The sequence below is a fragment of the Lissotriton vulgaris genome, chromosome 8 (assembly GCF_964263255.1).
Source record: "Lissotriton vulgaris chromosome 8, aLisVul1.2, whole genome shotgun sequence".
Classification (NCBI taxonomy): domain Eukaryota; kingdom Metazoa; phylum Chordata; class Amphibia; order Caudata; family Salamandridae; genus Lissotriton; species Lissotriton vulgaris.
Window position 1 is genome coordinate 52,366,796 of NC_141696.1, and position 23,848 is coordinate 52,390,643.

Below are 23,848 nucleotides of genomic sequence, written 5' to 3' on the forward strand. Positions count from 1 at the left end.
CCCTAAAAAGGGATTTAGAAGTAGACATTCTTTGAAGATTAAAAAATCAACCAAAGAAAGAAGAAACTGAGCAGAGCTCAGGGAGACTCCCTTCACACGACGTGCGGTAGAAAATCTGAGAGCCTGAGCCTCTGGGGAGAACATTCTGGTGGGTGCTGTCGCCTGATTGGCTGCAGTTTGGTCTAACATAATGACTAGGATAGTCATGAGTGTGGGAGCTTTTGCTCCTGTAAGCTAAGTCTACTTTACTTCCTGGTTGGTTATTACCAAGATTTTTTGGTTATTACAGGCATATTATTGCTTTTTTATATACAGTGGGACTCCCACTACGACGACGGGGAATGATTCAGGCATGTGAATCTATGAAAGACACCCCTAATACTGGAGAAGATAGATTACTACATTTTCCCATTTTTTACCTGCATTGGCATAAAAATACCTACCAGGCTGCTGAAACACTGGAAAATATTAGTCTAGTCTCAAACCTAACGTACATGACTGAGATGACCTCTTTCTCATTAACCGCTGAGAGGTTTGTAAATTCTCTAGCATACCATAGTCCCCACAGAATAAGGGACTGATCATTTCTCTCCAAAAGTGATCAGGCAGGTGTCATGACAGTCATCACAAGGTGTCCAGGCTCTTTCTAGAAATAACTACAGTAAGATCACTTTAGAAATGCGAAATCAGATAGTGACCCTCCATTTCAGGGGGTTTATAACAGTTCTTAGGCCTTCTGTGAGGTGTCTTACTGCTCAGAAGGCACCCATTTCTGATATTTATCTTTTTAAATGGACCTTATTCCTTGGTTTCGATTGTGAGAAAGTGTTGCACGCAGTGTCACACATTTGCACTACAACGTCACACATCAGTACACTTAATTATTGGAAATGTCACACATAAGCAATCTGAAACCTTGGCAGTTATGCACCCTTGTTAGTTCACGGTCTTAAAACCCCCCCAAGCTTTGACTCAATATTTATGTAAAGGTGGGATGAAAGCCTGTGATTTCCTGGGTATGTTTAAGGGTGTCCTCTGCCCCACCCTCCCACGGCCATGCCTGAAAAACGTCTCTGAAGTCTACAAGCATGACGTGTTCTTTCAGGTGCTAATAAAAGCACTCGTCATGCTTGTAGACTTGCTACATTTCATTTGTAAATAGAGCATAGCATACAATCTGCCCCGCTTTATTATCAAAAGAAATGCAGCAAGCCTACAGGCAGGACATGTGCTTTTAGAAACCCCTGAAAGTACACGTCATGCTGGTAGATTTGCTGCCTTTCATTTGTTAATAGGACACAGCTGCGGGGCAGATTGTGTGCCTTTGTTAAAGTAATCATATTAATTGCAGCACACACGGTCGCTGTGATTACATGATTACTTTAAAAAAGCACACAATCTGCCCCAGAGCAGAGTCCTTTTAAACAAAAAGAAATGCCGAAGGAGCCACTTGCAGGAGAACTTCAGGTTGTCCCCCCCTGCCTTTTGCGCAGCACGCATTTTAAAAGCGGTGGCGTTAACTGTCCTCAGCTGAGTGTGCGTGCTTCGCATATTACATTGCTCGCTCTGGGAGACATAGGTGCGCAGGCGCCCGGGCACGCATGTTACAGGGAACAGTGGTCACCACCCAAACGACCGGTGAAGAGCAATGAGTAACATTTTGAATATGTATTCTACGAAGCAGGCCAAACCTTTCGAGAGGCTATGTATGTGAAGAAAGAGCTAATTAAATATTAGTGATCGGACTACAGAAAGAGAAGTACACTTGAAGTCGCACTCCATGTAGTTGGAAGTTAAATATCTGACATATGTATAGTTTTGCAGTCACAAATACAGAGTTGTGGTGTACTCCATTAGGGAAATAGTTATTTGAAAATGTCTATTCACAAACTGCACTTCTAAGTTTACTACAGCCAAAAAGGACCTAAAACAGTAGTAAACTTACTCCTGCGAGTCTTGGAGTAAGTCCAGCACCACGCAACACAAACCGCCACTCACAGTTACAGCAATACTCCCACAGACAACAATGGAAACAGGGACTTAAAATAACACTAAAGAGAGGAGTACCGCCATAGAGAATCAAGAGAATTCCTAATGGAGTGTGTGACTGACAAAAGGAAAGAATGTATCCTTTTGTAAAAAAAACCTCACTCAACAGCTTAGTGGTGACATGCTTCATCATCGGGGTCCACCCTGGCGGCCTACCGTCACCAGGGTGTGCTACAACACCTGAAATACAGTGGAGCAGGTTGTGAGTATAAGTGCAGAAAAAGTGTGTTAAAAATTGTCCTGGTTTAACTTAGTAGGGAGATACATTTTATTTACAAGCAACTGGACAATATTAAAAAAGTGGCAAAATACTATGAGGGTAGTTACGGCCAGTAGTATCTCTGTATGTGGGCTGGTCTACATGTTTCAACCTTAGATGGAATATACTAGGGGTGGGCGGCCAGCTACGCTCCGTCTGCGGAGTGTGCGTAGTGCCGCCTACTCCGCATTTTGCGGAGCTGGCGGAGCCAGGCGGCACTCCGCAGACGGAGCGTAGCTGGCCGCCACCCGCCTCCCTCCCGCCCTCCCTAAATACTTTGAAATAAAGAAATGAAATAATTTTAAAAGCACTTACCTTGCCGCCGCTGCCCGCCGCGTCCCCGGGGCTCACTTACTTCCGTCTTCCGTACTAATGCGCATGCGCGGGCGGCCGCGCATGCGCATTTTCACGAGAAAATGCACATGCGCGGCCACCCGCGCATGCGCATTAGTACGGAAGACGGAAGATCGCGAGCCCCGGGGACGCGGCGGGCAGCGGCGGCAAGGTAAGTGCTTTTAAATTATTTTATTCTTTTATTTCAAAGTATTTAGGGAGGGCGGGAGGGAGGCGGGTGGCAGGGCTGGCGGCCAGTGGTGTTTGCGGAGTGGGGCTACACGGAGTGCGGAGGTGGGCGTAGTTTCTCGCCCACTTCGCGTAGCTCCGCGAAGCCCCACTCCGCGAACTCCGCCCAGGGCTAGAATATACCAGGTTTTCGTCAGGACCAAAAACAAGGAAGTGGACGGTCTGTGCCCCATATTTTGATGTCTGTCGCATCGGAGGGCAGGGAGTGGTATTACCAAACATCATCAAACAGACATCAAAATAAGAGTCTTTTTGATGTTTACTTCACATGCTCGCCCACTGAGGCTAGAGCTTTTCACCATTAGCGAGTTTTGCTAACTTGGTCACGAGGAATTAGGATTGGGTGCGCCTTTTTGGGGGCACAGACCGTCCACTTCCTTGTTTTTGGTCCTGACGAAAACCTGATATATTCCATCCAAGGTTGAAACATGTAGACCAGCCCACATACAGAGATACCACTGGCCGTAACTACCCTCATAGTATCTCTCCACTTTTTTAATATTGTTCAGTTGCTTGTAAATAAAATGTATCTCCCTACTAAGTTACACCAGGACAATTTTAACACACTTTTTCTGCACTCACAACCTGCTCCACTGTATTTCAGGTGTTGTAGCACACCCGGGTGACGTTAGGCCGCCAGGGTGGACCCCGATGATGAAGCATGCCACCACTAGGCTGGTGAGTGAGGGTTTTTTTACAAAAGGATAAATTCTTTCCTTTTGTCAGTCACACAGCCCATTAGGAATTCTCTTGATTCTCTGGTGGTACTCCTCTCTTTGTTTATTTAGTCCTGAATCAGGGGAACAGGAGTACTCTCCGTTCACTTAAGGTGAACACGATCCCTTGCTCTCCCTTTTGTTAGTTTATATACTTAAAATAACACTCCTCTGGAAATAATGTTCACTAGATAAAATGATTTTGTAGAATAATTAAATACAATTTTAAAACTTTCAATGAAAATTAAAATGTGTTGAATAAAAAAATGTCAAAAATTAAATTTTAATAATTAAATAGGAAAATGCTAGGGGCGCTACAGTGCAGGCTGCAAGATGGCCGCCACATAGTGAGGCTCTGCAGGCTGGATGAACGATCCGATAATTATCCTGCGAATCAGGCGATCATCACAACCCGCAAATGAGATGAAGTGTTCCCGACCAGGCAGCAGACGATGACCGCTAGCTAGGCGACTCCATCTGCTCGGACCGAGCGGCAGCGGTGAAACAGCGGAGACGCGGGAACCCCCTGCAGAAATAAGATTGTGGCCCTGATTTGACTAAAGCTGGTGTATCAGGGTCAGACCCATAGCGGAAGCCAGGAAGAAAATAGCAGGCTTGCTGGCTTGTGGAGGAGCGACCGAGAAAGGGAAAAAGATGGGCGGTGCAGCCTGAGACTCATCGCAGCCTCTGGGCCCGAGAGAAGCATTTCATCAACGGGCCCGTTCCGGCCCCCTGTGGTGCGGGGAGTGAAGGATCCCGGTGAGGCCTACAGAGAACTGAGGCAGCAGGCACAAACTGCACTGGACGTTCATGGGCGGCTGGTCCCCCAGAGTTACCGGGGCGAAGGTGATACAAAGTGCGCCTGTTGGAGTAAGAATTTTTGGCTACACAGCTATCCAAGGACACACCTGTCACCTGCACAACATGTCCCCTGTGTAGGCCCTGCTGTCTAGAGGTTACAGGCCTCAGTTACATTGCCCTGAGCACTGCCATTTTCTCTTAGCTTAAACAGAAGCAGAAAGCAAGTCTGACCCAAGATTCACCCAGCTGCTCTGGTCTGCAAGGACCCGCACCCCTACCAGGCCCCACCTCATTGTATATTTCTCATAAACAGCAGAAATCAAGTTCCTCTATAAATCTTGCAACATACCCCACGTCCCCCACCTAAGCCATGAATAGAATAAGGGAAGTTCCCACCACAGCTACGTCAAGCCAGATATCCGATAAACTGAGGCTAAGTGTGGCGAAATAGTATCGCAGATTGCCTGATTGACACATGAATAGAACCCCTCGAAGCAATACTAACACATTTCTGTCGTCCATTGATAGTTTATTATTAAACTTCCAGTCAAGTGGCAGGTCTCAGTCTAGACTGAAGTATGTACCACAATTACAGGAAAAAGGCCATACCTAACCCTATGGGTGAGAAAGTTAGAGAGCAGGCCAGTAAATGACAATGGACGGGTATGTGATACGTGGTGGCGTGGGATGACGTAATTATCGTCTCAAGTGTTTTAGACAGTATAAGAAGGAGCCCCGCAAGAACATCAGCGGGCAACTCCTCGTCTGTTTGTAGGTATTCAGACCGAGAGTTGTCTCCAAGGGCCCTTGATCAAATGTTCATACTTTTGTGCATGTAAATATTTTACTTATGTTATGTTTTAAACTGCTTTTTAGATAAAATCATTTTATATCTGCATATGTACTTTTTAACTTGTTCTCTACATTTAAGCATTTATACTGTGGTCTTAGGATATCTCACTGATATAGCATTTTGAGTGTACCTAATGATGATAACATGTACTCTGCATTCTGATGTATCTTGCAGGATTACACTTATGAGCAAATGTGAGTATTCATCTATGTGAACAAGCACAACCGTTTTTAATCTGCCTCAGTGCTCATAGGTGTACTTAAAGCAGAATCTCTCTCTCTTAGCAAATGTTAAACTGTACTTTGTAAACTAAAACTGGTCCATGTGACTTTCAAGAGAATGCTGGGTACAGGACCAAGTACTATATGATTTTTATGCTATTACTGATTATTTCTAGAAGCTGTGTCTTCAAATAAATTGTACAACTCCAAGCTTCAGTCTCCAAAAGCTCATATGTATGTTTTTTCCTGTTTTAGAGCAAGAGGTCCAGGACTGCCCCGGTGCAATTTAAGCCGCCCTATTCCCCTTAGTTCTCACTCATGGTCTCGCCAGTGCGGCTTCTGAAAGCTGTGCGCTGAGTCCCCCTGGCCCCTCCTGCCCCTAGTAAATCATCCCCTCCAACAAGTGGTGACCTTTGGACGTGATAATAAGGAGTTAAACTGACAGGATGCAGCTGGTTCCTAAGGAGGAAGTACTAAACTGCTAAACGACTCTGCAGCCATCCTGCTGGACCATTGTGAGGGAGACACTGCGCTGAGGGTAAGCATACATAATATTGTGTCTGCCCGCCGCTGCGCTGTCTCTCTCTCTTGGGTTCGGCCGAATGGTGGGCTTTGTTGTGATACAGCGGTACATCTGCCAATGGTCCAGGCTTCCTGTCTGTTAACCTTGTTATTTGATTCCGCGCAGAGGAAGGGATAGTGTGCTATGTGGAGACTGAACCTGACAGTTGGGTAATTACTGAGATACATGTGCTTTTTGTTGCTAAAAGTAGCTTCATGTTTTTGCTGTTTCTTCTGTGATTGCTAAGAAGGATTGTAGCAGTCGAATTGTCAAGGCTTATTCTATATTTACTCTTAAGCGCGGTGCCTCTCTAGAGGGAGGGGACCTTTAATACATCTTTTAGGCTTTTTTAAGTGACCCTCTGAAGTTTCAGGGAAGGAGGACCGCACGTGGCAGGTCTCTCAGCTTAGTGAAGCCTCTCCGCAGGGGGAGGGCCTTTGATGCATCTGCAACAGGGTGTCAAGGAAGGAAAGGGTTGCGTCTAGCATCTTTTTCAGTATATTCGTGCAAGTGATCCTCTGTTTGATAGGAGTGACAGAGACGAGGTAATCTCTCATGTCAGTAGTCCATGAGAAAGAAGGAGTTTTCAGCAGGTCCGATTAGCTACCGTGACCTTTGATCTTTCCTTAATTTAGCTGTGATATCCCCTGCTGTATGTCAAGGGAAGAGTTCTGTGCGGGACTAAGAAGTTTATATGCTCATGTTGTAGGCATTATATTTTTTGTCAAGCTAGACGTGGTTTATTAATTATTTTTGGTTTGCCTCACGTGTATAAGGAGCACTCTAGCACACTCTAGTGGCCATAGAGCGTGATTTTTGTAAAAGAATTGTTGAAGTATTTACATTTTATTTTTCTCTTTTTAGATATCTGTTCAGGCACAGACCTGCATGTTAGCGCCTAGTGTTTAATGTTGAATATATTTTATAGGTTCATAGAACAAACTTGTGTGATCCTTACTATTTTCATGGTCTCTTTTGTTAGGAGTCACTGGCTGGCACAGAGGCTGACTATACTATACTATTGATATATAAGCGCATTGTGATTGTTCATCTTTCCTTGGCTAGATTATAAACTGTGAACATCGAATTTCTGTTTATCACTGTGGTGCCTGGCCCCGTACCATCATTTTTACTTAGGGGGGGGGCCCGCTAAGTAGGGACTGCTATGCACAACTGTGATGTCTGGTCCCGTACCATCATTATCATTTAGGGAGGGGACCCGCTAAGTAGAAGCTGCTGCTAATATATTTTGTGACCATCATTCGAAGACTGTTCTTTTAGCGAGATTCAATAACTAGGGAGATTGTAAATGCATTTCTGTGTTTCCCATGTATATTGATCTGCCACTGACTAACTGAAGAGAGTCTATAAGCTACGGCATTTCGAGCCCCGCGGTTGTCACATATATATATATTTATTGTTTTCCTTTTTTTTCTTGCTGCTGTTAAACTGCGTGCACTTCTGGCATTCAGGATTTCCCCTTCCCTCTACAAGCAACTGCAGGCTTCACAAGGGAAGTCTCAGGGAATTGCTCTGCGTTATTTTTAGACTATAGATCGTTTAGAATAAACAAGAAATGTTTCTTTTTTAGCTGCATTCCACGCTAGGAATAGGATACATGAGTATAAGAGGTATCCAGTCATCATAGAAGCATTGTGCTTGTGGTAAACTACCCCGACCCCGAAAAAAAAACTGACAGGAGGTCAGCCTGTTTCTAATACATATATACACATATAAACAAAAGGAAGTACAGATGAGCCAGGGTGGGCAGAATCAGATTGAGGTGGTCCTGCACATATTGGACGATAAGATAGTGGCAATACAGAACACTGACGCACGAACTATAACTAAACTTGACAGACGCCAGATCCCCTTGGTAGCTAAGGCGTGGACACTGCTGGGACTCCCACTCACGCAAGGCACAGAGATAAAAATATCTACACTACATTTGACGCGACTGTGCCCCCCAGTGCAGACTCACACACCCCTCATTGACAATAGTCAACTCGTACGTGAAGTGTCACAGAATTCCACTTCATTGGTAGAGACACCACACATACCCTTGCAAGCGTCACGAGTGACCCCACCAGCACCACAAACTGTTGAGGAAACCTCTATAGAATTAAGTCATTCAGTAGAAAGTTTAGTGAGTTGCAGAACTATTGACCTCACCGTCCCGCCCTTGGTGACCTCATCGTCCCTGAGCTCAAGCTGCCAGGGAAGACAGGAAGACCCACACGTTTCCCGTACCTCATCAGACTGCGAATTCTACACATTGCTCCTACAGGGACTGTCCATTCCCGACTTGCCCCTGGCCTGTGAGCAACACGCCCAAGAGCTGCACGTGCAGCTGGGGCAGCAGCCTTCACCCAGCATTGCTGAGCAACTGCAGAGACACCCCTTCACAACACACTGCCCTTTATTGTGGGCATATTTACAAAACCGCATAGTAAGCAGTGAGCACAGTTGTCAGACTTCTCCGCCACCACTTGTCCGCCCCCCAAGATAACGTTAGGATATGAACAAACAGCCCGCACAAAACAATAGATTTGAAGTCACAATACATTTAGAGAACGGGCGCGTTACTACCATTACTGAGGATCCTTCAGTATCCTCAGCCCAGGTCCCACCACTAGTGGGTACAGTTATATTGGCACTAATATCTACTCTGGGAATAGACACAACAGATTTACAGAAGGTGACTCTGACTTTAGCCCCCAGTGGAGGTACACCTTTTATCACTTTCCCACCCCACGCTGAGTAACAATGACAACGCCCCTGGAACACGTGATAAAAAACTTTACAGACCAGGAAAAGCGCATTAAAAAACATTGTAATGAATTGCATGAACTTACACGAAATGCGCCACATTCCTGGCCCAGAGAAGGGACTTTTGACAAGATAGTGCTAGACCATGCGAGAACTTTCTTGGAAGGTAAATACTCTGGTAATAGACTCAAAAAGCGTAAGGACACCCTCGCTATGTGGGCTGTCTTTAGGGAAAATGACACAAGTACCCAAACACCTGAAGTACCCACAGCCCAAGCACCCACAGCCCAAGCACCCACAGCCCAAGCACCCACAGCCCAAAAACCCGAAACGCCCACAGCACCCCCACCTGCCTACTCCGAATCTCGAATTTATCCCGAACTGGTTCTTAAAACGGACCTAGAACAAACTACAAATGATAGGGCAGCCGTAGGCTATGAAGATATCTCTGTCCCAGACCGTGATGCCTTCTCCCCAGACTTTTTAAATAGTCCACAAGGAAGTAGACAAGATAGTGCGCAAATGCACCAAACACTGAGACCCCAAGTCCAAGTGATGCAGGGTGCCACATCTGGAACATCAGGTCAGATTGCAGGTCAGATTGATGCACAGTTTACAATAAAGATGACTCCTGCATCCAGTACCCCAGGCCCCCAGCTAGATGAAGATGGAGAGAGTGATAGGGTCTCAGGTGGTTCACAGCACAGCTCTCACATGCCTCTCCCCAGACCTCACGGCCCAGCCCCGATGTCCATTGGAAGGGAACACAACACATCTGAGGCCAGAATTAGACATTATGGCCCGTTTCTGACCCCCATTCAGCAGAATAGCGAAGCACAAACACTCCAAGAGGAGTGGCGACCCCTTAATACTGGTCCCAACAGACAGGAAGAGCGCCAGATACAGTTTCTTGAAGAGAACAGGGATGGCGAACAACGTATCCCTGGCATAATGAATGAAAGAGATATCGTTAGGTGGAGGACAGAACAGGACTTATACCATGGGGCAGGTAGAACAGTTGGGGACATGCCACTCGAGCATTGCTTAGGAAACGCCACTGACAATGCACTAACTTATCAGCAAAGGCCCTTACAAAATGATAGAAAAAATGAAAGAATGACAGAACTGTGGGTGGGCTGGGCCAGCTGAGTGAAAGGCAACAACCACCGACACTCAATGAATTGGCAAGAGGTGCAAATGATGCAAGGCAACACAGTGGTGGGATCCTAACAACAAGGCCACAGCAAAGGCCATGGATACAATTAGACTATGAGGCCCAGGGTGAAGCCCCACCACAGAGCAACACAGCAGCTAACATAACACAAGCCCCTCGCGCATTCCCTAACTACAACCCCCAGAGGTCACTGCCACAGACACCTGTGCGCCTGGCATCACCTCCTGTAGCCGCACCACGTAGGGCCCAGCTCAGAGAGGTAGACATTGATAACTTAGGACTGTCCAATGTGCTTGAACGGGCAGAAAGGAGGTACAGGCAAAGAAGGACAGAGGTAGAGAATCTTGCAGTGTTAGGTAACCATGGGAGACCTGACAACATCCTAGAAGAATATGATGTAACAGGTAAGGCACGCCTGCGCACCACCAGATCTGGAGCACTGTACAACATGGCCGTTAGTAGGTCAGGACAGTTGTCACCCAAAGATCTGACACCATATGAGATAGTGGTGCTAGGAGAAGGGAGTAACTATTATGCCGACAAATTCACAGATGACTTGGCAGAATGGACAGAAAATAAAGCCCCCCAAATGATGGTGTGGCCTCGAGAAGGGTCTTTCCACCCTGAGGACATGGCAACAGCTGAAGACTGTATCTTGAGGGGGGAGGGAGATGAAGACTGGGATTACAATTACATGCGCAGAGGCTTGAGAATATGGCAGAAATACGCACGCAGGTATGACAGCACAAGGCCCACAGGGGTGCTGCGCCAGCTGCCACTGCTATATAAAAATATTGAGGACCGTCCCATCTACACCCCTTGGTCCCTTATGGACAAGGACAATTTAAAAAAGCAACTTCCGCCCCTCACAGAGGGTGCTGGGAAGTGGATACAAGCCTTTGAGAAAAACACTGCAGGGGTGCCATTGGCTGCTGGAGATGTGAAAAGTCTGCTCGTTTCCCTGATTGGAGAGGATGCAGAGGAAATGTTCACACGTATTGACCACAGACTTTCCATCACAAACTCGGAATTGGATGGTAATACTTTTAATACAATAAGGTCTGCCTTGTGGAGTGAGATGCGTAGAAAGTTCCCTGATATCCCAGATATCGGGTCCCTAATGTCTCAGACAATGCAAAGCAATGAAGATCCTGCACAGTACATTACTAGAATGAAGGAAAAGTGGCAACAGGAGTTAGGAGAGAAATGGGATATAACAGGAGGTAACTGTAGGTTCTTCTACCATACAATTAAGAAGGGACTGCCAACTGCTGTGCAAGAAAAGTTAGATGGAATAGTAGCAATGGAATGCAAACCATGGGCAGAAATACAACACCATATCATTCACTATTGTAAAAAGGAGCAAGAGCAGGAGAAAAAGAGGCAGGTAGCAATTGAAAATGCGGCAGCTAAATTGGTGCAACAGAAATTAAAGAAAAAGGAGGCTGTGGACACAATAATGGTAGCCACACCAGTGGGTCAAATGACTACTGTCACCCAATTTCCACAAAATGCCCAGAGCGCATTACAAGGAGACACGCAGGCAGCAGTCCAGCAGACACAGGCACAGCACCCCAGAAACAATCAGAGGCAACAACAGTATTATGATAACAGACAAACAAGGTCATCAGGAATGCGAGGAAGAGGTAGGGGGATGGGCTATCAAAGACCCACACAGCAGCCAGGACCCCCACTATGCTACCACTGTCAGCGACCAGGACACATGATAAGGGAATGCCGCACTAAAATGTATGAAGAATCAGCAGGCAGAGGCCAACCGCAGCAAGTCCAGGTGCCAGTGCAATACGTTCAGCAGCAGCCACAGCCACTGCAGCCTAACGTAGTGTACACCTACCCGTCTGCAGGACAGCAACAGCCAATGTTGCAGCAAGTACAATTACAGACACCAGTCCAACAGGTACAGCCACAACTGGTTCAACAACAGGGGCCTGTGTACCAAATGGTGCCACAGACACAGGTTCTTGTACCTCAGGGAGCCACAGTACTGCAGCCCGCCAATCCGGTTCTGCAGGGTACAATCCAGCAACATCAGGCTGGAAGGTACACCAGCTAGGATAGCCCACAGAAGACCCTAGTGTGTCCCTTGTTATCGTGCCTCACAAATATTAGAGAGGACCCAGTTGTGTATGTCACGATCAACAACAAAACGTATAAATTTCTGATTGACACAGGTGCAACATTTTCCTGTATAACAGAGGGAGCACTGCCTATTTCCAATCAAAGTGTAGACACACAGGGTTTCTCTGGGGCAATTACAAGGGTCCCTTTCACCAAGCCAGTACCAATGAAAATAGGAGGCAAAAGCATTCAGCAACGACTGCTTTACTCGACAGAATCCCCCGTAAATTTATTGGGCCGTGATCTTATGGCCAAATTAAACATGACAATTCATTTTGATGAAAAAGGCACAATGACTTGCTCCATCCCTGGCACATCACTGACAAGAATGATGGCTGTCACTGTGGACTCTTCCATGAGAGACCAAATTAGAGCTCGCCCAGTGGATGAACTAGCATTCTCCACAGCTGTGCAAATGGTCATTGCCAACTCACCAGAGATGGCGGGGCGCACTTGTAATGGCTGGATTTTCTGTTTAGATGGGATCAGCCCCCAGGGGCCCCTATGACCCAGCCAAAACGTACTCACCTCCCCTCCTCAGATCGTATTCACAATGGATAGATATACAAATATATATACAGATCGCACCTAAGGATGGGGAATGACAATATACATGTATGGATTTTCTACAATATCTTATTCACATCAGTTGGTCTCGCGGCCACCCTGACCCAGACCGTTCTACCCTAGGGCAGATATGACACACAATCCGGTGCGTCTACACACGGGCCTGCAGAACCCAATGCTCCCTTTTCCAAACTGTTTGCAATCCTGCAAAACTACACGCTAGTTCGACCCCCTAGCGCTCTCACTTATTCAAGCCACAATCCTGTGGGTATCGGCACTGGTAATCCTCCCCAGTGTTCTCACTAACGCCGTATATCAACGACGACCACATTCCTATGAACAGTCATCAGGATAATATTTCAATTACCTACTCGGGATAAAACTATAATAATGACTTTGAATACAGTTCCAAATTATATGGTGTACTTTCTGCTCTTGGCATCAAAGGTCCACTCACTTCCTCTTTGTTCGATCACCATTTACCAGATCGGGATTTCGCATCCGTTCACATAAACAATTTTCGACTAGGAGATATGTTTACCATGATTGAACATGAACACAAGGCACACGATAATTCCATAAGAATTAGGGTATTTATTAACAATAGACACGAATCACATTACTATGCAACATAACTTCTGCAAAGAAAAGGTAAAGATTAGAGTGCACGTTCTATTAGAGCTGGGCGGACATCACCTTGTTAATATGAAGTCTGGACTCGGCAGTCATCTAGGTTCCCTTCTCGTCTCTGTGTCCTGGCTCGCCTTGCAGTCACACCCCAGCCGTCACAAGTACACGTCTGCACCGCTAGGCTCAACCTCGTCTGCTTCCCTCCAGGGCACCGGAACCTTGCTGGTTATTAGCTACCGTCTCTCTCTCTCTCTATTTCAGTGCGCTCCGCGCTAGTTCTCGTTCAGTCTTTCTCAGAGAGTTTCGGTCTTAAATCTTTCTCGGACTTCAAAGATGGCGACTGTCCGCCATGAGATAATTAATGGCAGAGATGCTAACGGCTAGATGCCGCCTACGGACTAACTGACAAACTGACTAACACCTTCGCTAATATCAAAGCCCGTTCCTTCATGGAAATCCACGGCCAGTAACCTGCCGCCCACCAAATTCTTGTACCTCCCCGTACCAAGGACACGTTCCCAGCCGGCCGGCCTGAAGTTGTGTCTTCGGAGTGGAGAAAAATACATTACTTCGATAAGGGCCAGCCCGAGCCGGTTCTCTCCAAGCGAACAACAGCTTAAAACTAAAACATTACACTTCACCTAAAAGCCTTCTCGAGCTACCGGGCAGAAAGCAAAATGGAGTCTGTCTCGTTTAAGGCCTACGGAGCCCACAATATGCATAACTCCATAGAAAATATCCCAGCATGTTAGCAAATGAGCAAATCATGACTAATACTTATATATCTATCCCCTAACTTAAATTCATAAGCCCTACATTAAGGAAAATGACACGAAAATGCCCTAATATATGTAAGACAGGGGCCCTGTCTATAGTCCTAATCCCTATGCTATGGGGGTGATAGGCTGGAGTCACTCTCCATCATTCTCCCTCTCCAAAGAGCCAGCAGAAGGGCAGCCATTACATTACACCCCTTGACTCCAGTCTATTAACCACAAACTAAATGGAGCTAACATCAGTAGAAGAATAATAGGAAACAAAATTAACTGATCTACGACTCTTACTAAGTCTAAAAAATTGGAGCAAGGAAGGGATGCACTGAATAAAGCAACAAATAGCTATCAGGACACAAATAGCGACAATAACTCCCCCTAAAATCTGTCGTAAGGAATGCAAGTCAGGCAACCAATTAAAAAGCCAGTCAAAGAAACCCTGATCTATATGTTGTCTAATTTCTGCAGTCAAGTCGTGGAGTTTGTCAATATGGGATTGGATAGCTTTAGAATGGTCAGACAAATTAAAACAGCACAGACCTTCAAAATCAGAACATTCATGTCCATGTTTCAGCAAGAGATAATCGATAGCGGCTCTATTTTGCAAAATAGCTCTACGTTCACCTTGGGCATCTAATAAGAGATCAGATAAAACAGTGGATGTCTGGTTAATAGACTTAACCATCCAGCAGGCCATTTTGCCGATTGTTTTGGCATTATAAACGGCCAAAGCAGGCACTCCAATAATAGAAAAAGCTAAACCAAGGTATTCTGATTTGGAATAGAGATGAACAGAGGAATCGCAATCTTCATGCAATGACATTGAATCACGTACAATACGGGAATGTGAAGTAGGATGTGAGGAAAACATTAGCAAACTCAATCTAGTGATGGCACATGGGCCACCAGAAATATTCGCAGGAATATAAGTCCAAGATGAATTCCCGCAGGAGAACAGCCATCCAGCTGGCAGTAACATTGAACGATAATGGCTAGGGGCTACTAATAAACGTTTACAAGTCATATTGTTCTTTACAGAAAGACATGAATTCGGAAGTCTCGTTGAACATAGCAATCGTTGATGAGTTGAAAAAGAAGTAGCGGCCTGGAGTTTCAACTTCAGACATTCAGTAATAGCCTTAGGGTCACAGGTCATAATGAAGCATAGATCTCCAGGGGTAATATTAAAGGTAGTAATTCGGGAATGAATAGCAATATCAAGGTCTGGAAGAGCAGTACATGAGGGACAAAATTCATGGGCCGCGAAGTCGCCCAAAATAACATTAGGTCGGGCATTTGAGATATTAAAAATGTGTCGCAAAGTCTCAGTAGATGCAGGGACAGCAACCAAACAGGTCGCTAAAATGTCAGTAACAGATTTCATTGGGGTAAGACAGAAATGCGGAGAGTTCGTCACCCACTTTGCGAGTGTAATCCAGAAGTTGGAGGAAGAACTCCACGCAGACCGCGGAGCTCGGATTATCCCATCAACCGGCGTCGGTGGATCCTCTCCTCTCCCGGCGTAGCAGGCCAAAAGGAGTCCAGCGCCGACACATCCTGCAGCAGCAGTACAGAGAATGATCTGAAAGAATACAAACACAGGCCTTAATCATTCTCGTAAGTAACATTTATCAGCTGGGACAGCTTCCCAGCCATCTTTCCCTGGCTTCATCACCAAAACGGTGTTGTCATGACCGGTCGCAATAATGTCAGCCTGTTCAGGAGGATTTTTAGGCGATTGCACCCATATCTTAGCTCCAGGAAGATCAGACGATCCGAAGCCTTTTTGTCCTCGCACAGTTAGCAACGTTGGGGCAGAGCCTTTTTTGATCTCACCACTGAAGACAGGCATAATCAGTAACTGAGCAACGCGGTCAGACTTCTTTATGAACAAATCCGTCTCACTGCTATTAAGCAGGAGAACCTTAATCTCTCCCTGATAATCACTGTCAATTACTCCTCCGAGCACTTGTACACCTTTCAGGGCCAGGCCAGATCTAGGGGCAATTAATCCAAAGCTACCGGCAGGTATACAGACACCAACGCCAGTTTCAACAATGATTCGATCCTTTCCTGGAAATTTAGCATCATTTAAAGCATGCAGGTCGAGGCCTGCGGAACCTGGGGTCGCTCTACATGGAGCCAAAGCACCGGGGGTAATTTCCCAATACATGACAGTGTTCGATACAGAATTAGGTTTCGCATCAACATTTGGAGGAAACAAACGCATTAAAGGAGATTCAGCATGTAACAAAGGGCGATTATTTAAAATCAATAAAGCCTGAAGTAGGACATCTCTCCACTGACTGTAACGGTCATCAGTCAACTTGCGCAACTGTTCTTTCAACAAGCCATTCATCCTCTCAATCAGTCCTGAAGCCTGTGGGTAATATGGAATATGAAACACCCAATCAATATTATTTTCCGCACAGAATTCCTGCACCAATCTTCCACGAAAGTGGGATGCGTTATCTGATTGAATTTGGAATGGGACACCATAGTACAGAATAATTAGCTCCAGGGTTTTAATGGTATTCAACTGGGTAGCGTTCTTACAAGGGAAAGCGACCAAAAGGCCACTATAAGTCTCAACCACTGTACAAATATATTGACAATTCCTGCTCATAGGGAGCGGACCAATATAGTCAATCTGCCAAATTTGGGCGGGCAATTTACCTCGATGTAAGTGACCTCGAACAATCTGAGGCACCTCTTTTTTCCTAGAATGCTGACAAACGGGACAATGTAGAATGACATCTTTTATTAAAGAAAAAGGAATATGAATTCCTCTATCGGCAGCCCACCTGCTAGTGGCTTTCTCTCCAAAATGTCCTGCTTTCTGATGGGCCCACTTTCTCCAATCCCGACAAATCAGAATCCTGCATGTCCACCACTGCCTCAGCAATTTTAGACTTTTCATCTGCAATGTTATGGAAAAATTTGTCAAGGGAGTCAATTGGAGTGTGAGCATCCACGTGAAAGATTGTTACAGTACTCTGCGGGAGCAACTCCCAAATTTCTTGCCACAATTCTTTACCCCACAATTCTTTGGAATGCAATTCCCAATTATGAGAATGCCATGTTGGTAACCATACCGCCAGTCCATTCGCAGTGGACCAGGAATCAGTGAAAATATGACATGTGCCAGGTAGTTCCTGTTTCAAAACTTGGTAGACTGCATAGAGTTCAGCATATTGGCTACTCTTACCATCTCCAGTTGTGCTCAACAATTTCTGCGTAATCGGGTTGAATGAAACAGCTTTCCAATGTCTTTTGTCACCAATGAATTTCGCAGAACCATCCGTAAACCACACATGTTTTCTATCCTCCACGGACAGATCATCAAATGATTTACCCCACTTCACGGGAGACTCCTGCACTACGGGAACCGAACACTCACTTTCAGTCACATTGGAGGGCGCCTGCGCCACTCGCTCATGTAAAACCGCCACACCTTTCGGACCCACACATGCCCTGTCCTGAATGTACCATTTCCATTTAATCACACTAGCCTCCTGAGCATGTCCAATTCGATGGGACTTCGGTGAACTCAAAACCCACTGTATAATGGGAATTTCAGGCCTTAAAATCACAGCATGGCCTAGGGTCAATTGCTCGGTATCCACCAGAGCCCAATAACAAGCAAGCAACTGTTTTTCAAAAGGTGAGTAACGCTCACCAGCCTCGGGTAACTTTTTGGTCCAAAAACCTAATGGCACTTTTTGTCTGCCCTGCTTTTGCCACAAACTCCAATTGGCATACAGGCCTTCCACGGACACATTCAAATCCACATCACCTTCACTCACGGGCCACAAATCCAAGGCATACTGAATAGCTTCTTTAGCCAAATTAAAAGCAGTCTGTTGAGGTTCACCCCATTCAAACGCATTCTTTTTACGGGTGACTCGATACAGTGGAGCCAAGATTTGACTCAAATGGGGAATATGCTGACGCCAAAATCCAAACAAACCAATAAAGCATTGAGCCTCTTTCCTGTTTCTGGGAACAGCAAAATCAAGTATTTTTCGTTTAACCTGTGGAATCACCTCTCTGTGACCCTCATGCCAATTAATACCTAAAAATTTCACATTTTGGGATGGAGTTTGTAATTTGTCGGGATTCATTTCCCAGCCTTTCGCTCGCAAACAATCAATGATCTGATCTAAATGGGACTGTACCTGGTCTTGCGTTTCACCTTGAATCAAAATGTCGTCAATATAATGACAAACCTGAACTTGTGGATTCGTGGGCACTTCAGACAAATGCTCCGCCACCAGCCGGTGACAGATCGTAGGACTATGTACATAGCCTTGAGGAAGACTCCGGAACGTCATTTGACGTCCATTCCATGTAAAACTGAATTGTTCCTGACATTCGGGGGCAATCGGGATTGAAAAGAAGGCATTAGCAATGTCAACAGAAGCATACCATGTACCTGGATGCTTTTGAATTCTTTGAATCAGCGTGACAATGTCAGGCACTGCAACAGTCAATTTAGGTGTATTTTTATTCAATTCTCGATAATCAACAGTCATGCGCCAAGAATTGTCACTTTTGCGCACGGGCCAAACGGGATTATTCCAAGTAGATGTGACCGGAGTTATGACTCCCGCGTCAACCAAATCCTGAATTGTAGCAGTAATCTCTTCATGACCACCTGGGATGCGATATTGCTTTTGAGAAATTACTTTCGTTGCTAAAGGTATTTTAATAGGTGGCATGCGTAAACGGCCAACCCGTACGGGTCTGGTCGAAATGTACTGTTGTGTACCAAATTGATAGCACCCATCATCCAAATGCAAAGTCATACCTTTCAAAATGTCAATTCCAATAATGTATTCCAAAAGTGGCACAACCAACACAGAGTATTCTCTACGAGGAATCCTACCAATTTTAATTTCGAGTGCAGTTTGAACTGCGGGTGTCTCTTTACCACCCAAACCAGTAATCGTAAAAGACTGTCCATGAAATTTTTTCGACTTACCATGAATTAAAGTGGCCTCCGCCCCAGTATCAACTAACGCTCGGGCCCTTTGGATATTATGATGTTTCCAAAAAATCTCAATATCTACATAGGGTCTGTAATCTCTGTGAGCCCACTTGCGCGGAGCTTGACCTATTTCCTAGTCATTTTTCCCGCGGTCTGTCAACCAAGACAAATCAGGGTAAATGCTCTCAGTTTTCTTTGGTATTAGAATGTCTTGTTCATATCCGTCTCCAGTACGAAACGGATTAGTGTCATGTTCAAAAAATTGTGAGTTACGATCAGAGAGTCTGTTACGATCCTCTCTCTTTCTCATGTCAGGGGAATAACTCCTTTCATCTTTTCGTCTGTTGGAAACACGATCATCTCTTCCCCTCTCACGATCATCCTCTCTCCCCCTCCCATCATTACGACGAGGGGATCCATCACGTTCATAACGCCGATCATCACGGCGATCAGAAATCACACGTCGCCTCTCATCACCACTGTCATCCGAACCACGGTCATACTCATTCTTTCGCACACGACGGGCACCCTCTTTCCGATCCAAACCACGCTTACGAAACATATCCCATAAGCGATTATTAGGCTCACCATCAATGTCCTCCCTTTTGACACCATCAGCAATGAGAGCAAGAAACATGTCACGTCTAGAGAACTTATAGTCCCCACCAGTACGACCCTCAGGTCGAGATTGTCTTTCAGGTTTAAACCATTCACCCAGCTCACCAAGCTGACGAACAGACTCAAGCACAACAGACAAAGGATTGCCAGTTTGGTTAATCAATAATGTCATCATGACCTGCTTGTAAGCAACAGGAGAAGAACGGATAATGCGATTGCGCACAGAAGATGTTAAAAGACCATCCAATAACTTATCAGCAGTACTAAGAAAGATAGCCGTTTTCATGACTTCCTCTTTTAAACGTTGCGACGCATCGCACAAAGTGTACCACGGTTTCTCATCAATAGGCCAATCAGATTCAGTTGGATATTTATGGTTACAGCCGTCAGACGCAAGCTGGAGCAAAGAAATTTGACCAGCACCATTATAATTCCGAAAATGATCCTGAATCGTAGAATCAGAACTCAAAGAGCAAAATCGTAAGCAATCAACAGCATCGAGCATAATACCGGCAGCGCCAAGTTCATAAAGACGCACCATCCAGGTAAGCAAGGCCTCACCAGGCCGTTGTCGAAATCGTTGTAAAATATCACTAACTTCCTGCTGAGTAAAATCTTCAATACAATCAAGAGCTATACCACCCGGGTTACCAGGGGCCTGTTGTAATTTTCGTCGAAAAATAGGGTGAGCAGAAACTGCAGGAAGAGCTTCCGAGGAAGCCCGCATCTTAGATTTAGTAGCACAATCAGGGCAAACAGCGTCATCCGCACGGGAAGAACGAGCACGGTCACTATCAGGACCTAAATTAGTACATGAAGCAGATTTACAATCACGTCCGGAGCGAGAAGACTCGCGCTTGTCACCCTCCTCTGCCGAGGAGTCAGAAGTATGAGAATCCCAGACATTACCGTCCCACTCATCGGGGTTCCAATCCATTCCAGCTTTTGCTACAACCATACGCACTTTGCGTGAAGACACACGTCCACGACGATGTTTATACTTATATCGTGCAATACGGACCGCAGCTCTTTCGGCAATGGTCTGATATGTTTCAAGTTTGTCGGCAAGCAATTTATTTTGACAACGCAACAAAGTATGTGCATTTTGCAACTCAACACACTGTCCTTCCATATCTTTAAACTGCTTTTGTAGCTGAACAAACCTCTCATGCAATATTCTGTATGCATTAAGAACAATCCAACCTCTGCGACCTAAAATAGGAAGCTCATCACCCTTCACTACTGGCGCTTTCTGCAAGCACGATACCACATCGGCAGGCTCCGCCTGCTCCAAGCATGAAGACCAATTTTCACTCAAACCAGTAGAATCAGCCCACTCACGGGCCAAGGCCTCATAAGGCGTAGACTCCCAGCCGGGAATCTGAATCGGCAGTTTAAAAACCGACGATGATTTTTTCGCAAACATATTGACACAAAAAAATTATATACACAAATTATAAACAAAATTCAATACGTATAAGCCGAGCGCAAACCAACAAGATAAAATCAACACAATGCACACAGGCTTCGTAAACAGTTCGTGACGCCAGATGTAATGGCTGGATTTTCTGTTTAGATGGGATCAGCCCCCAGGGGCCCCTATGACCCAGCCAAAACGTACTCACCTTCCCTCCTCAGATCGTATTCACAATGGATAGATATACAAATATATATACAGATCGCACCTAAGGATGGGGAATGACAATATACATGTATGGATTTTCTACAATATCTTATTCACATCAGTTGGTCTCGCGGCCACCCTGACCCAGACCGTTCTACCCTAGGGCAGATATGACACACAATCCGGTGCGTCTACACACGGGCCTGCAGAACCCAATGCTCCCTTTTCCAAACTGTTTGCAATCCTGCAAAACTACACGCTAGTTCGACCCCCTAGCGCTCTCACTTATTCAAGCCACAATCCTGTGGGTATCGGCACTGGTAATCCTCCCCAGTGTTCTCACTAACGCCGTATATCAACGACGACCACATTCCTATGAACAGTCATCAGGATAATATTTCAATTACCTACTCGGGATAAAACTATAATAATGACTTTGAATACAGTTCCAAATTATATGGTGTACTTTCTGCTCTTGGCATCAAAGGTCCACTCACTCCCTCTTTGTTCGATCACCATTTACCTGATCGGGATTTCGCATCCGTTCACATAAACAATTTTCGACTAGGAGATATGTTTACCATGATTGAACATGAACACAAGGCACACGATAATTCCATAAGAATTAGGGTATTTATTAACAATAGACACGAATCACATTACTATGCAACATAACTTCTGCAAAGAAAAGGTAAAGATTAGAGTGCACGTTCTATTAGAGCTGGGCGGACATCACCTTGTTAATATGAAGTCTGGACTCGGCAGTCATCTAGGTTCCCTTCTCGTCTCTGTGTCCTGGCTCGCCTTGCAGTCACACCCCAGCCGTCACAAGTACACGTCTGCACCGCTAGGCTCAACCTCGTCTGCTTCCCTCCAGGGCACCGGAACCTTGCTGGTTATTAGCTACCGTCTCTCTCTCTCTCTATTTCAGTGCGCTCCGCGCTAGTTCTCGTTCAGTCTTTCTCAGAGAGTTTCGGTCTTAAATCTTTCTCGGACTTCAAAGATGGCGACTGTCCGCCATGAGATAATTAATGGCAGAGATGCTAACGGCTAGATGCCGCCTACGGACTAACTGACAAACTGACTAACACCTTCGCTAATATCAAAGCCCGTTCCTTCATGGAAATCCACGGCCAGTAACCTGCCACCCACCAAATTCTTGTACCTCCCCGTACCAAGGACACGTTCCCAGCCGGCCGGCCTGAAGTTGTGTCTTCGGAGTGGAGAAAAATACATTCCTTCGATAAGGGCCAGCCCGAGCCGGTTCTCTCCAAGCGAACAACAGCTTAAAACTAAAACATTACACTTCACCTAGAAAGCCTTCTCGAGCTACCGGGCAGAAAGCAAAATGGAGTCTGTCTCGTTTAAGGCCTACGGAGCCCACAATATGCATAACTCCATAGAAAATATCCCAGCATGTTAGCAAATGAGCAAATCATGACTAATACTTATATATCTATCCCCTAACTTAAATTCATAAGCCCTACATTAAGGAAAATGACACGAAAATACCCTAATATATGTAAGACAGGGGCCCTGTCTATAGTCCTAATCCCTATGCTATGGGGGTGATAGGCTGGAGTCACTCTCCATCATTCTCCCTCTCCAAAGAGCCAGCAGAAGGGCAGCCATTACAGCACTGTACAGCTACCCAAAGAATTTCTTTTCCGTCCTCAATTACAGGACATGCCAGGCCCAGACAAAAATATGATCCTAGGAATACAATGTTTTAACATGACACCAACATATGGTGTCTTTATAGCATGTGATGACTATGGCCAGTCATGGGCCTGTGTCATTTTTATTGAGCCTGGACATCGGGTAAGAGACATTACAGATCAAGAACTATTCGGTGATAGTGAAGACATTGTATATCAGAATCCAGTCCCCGTGTCAGTGACAGTTGAAATAAGAACACCTACACAACCCCCAGTAATTGATGCAGCACGTGACTCAGACCTAGCTCAGGTGCCCAACATCCTTTGGACTACAGGTCCCAATGATGTGGGGCTCATTCGATCAGCAGAACCATTCAAAGTGACGCTGAAACCTGACGCCATTCTTCCCAGAGTGCGCCAGTACCCTTTGTCCAAAGAAGCTGAAGAAGGAATAGCCCCAACAATTCAAGCATTACTGGATCAAGGTGTGATATATCCTTGTATCTCACCTTGCAACACCTGTCTTTTTCCTGTGAGGAAGCAACAAACAAATCAATGGAGGCTAGTACATGATCTTCGCTCGATTAACAGCATAGTGATACCTGAGTTTCCCATCGTCCCTGACCCTTCAGTGATCCTTACTAACATCCCACAAAATGCAAAATACTTTTCCGTCATTGACCTGAAAAATGCTTTTTTCAGTGTCCCACTGCATCCTGAAAGCCAGTACCTATTCGCATTTTCATTCAGGCATAGGCAATTTTCGTACAAAAGGCTCCCTCAAGGCTACTGTGAGTCCCCCAGTGTATTTAACAGGGTTGTCAAGGATGACTTATCAAATTTCCAATGTGACAGCACCTTGC

At 45.5% G+C, this 23,848-nt stretch overlaps 1 protein-coding gene across 1 annotated transcript in view; it reads right to left on the reverse strand.

The window, feature by feature from the left end:
* LOC147693361 (transient receptor potential cation channel subfamily M member 2-like) overlaps positions 1-23,848 on the reverse strand; it is a 1,943,547-nt gene that overhangs the window by 1,108,310 nt on the left and 811,389 nt on the right. The window lies entirely within an intron of this gene.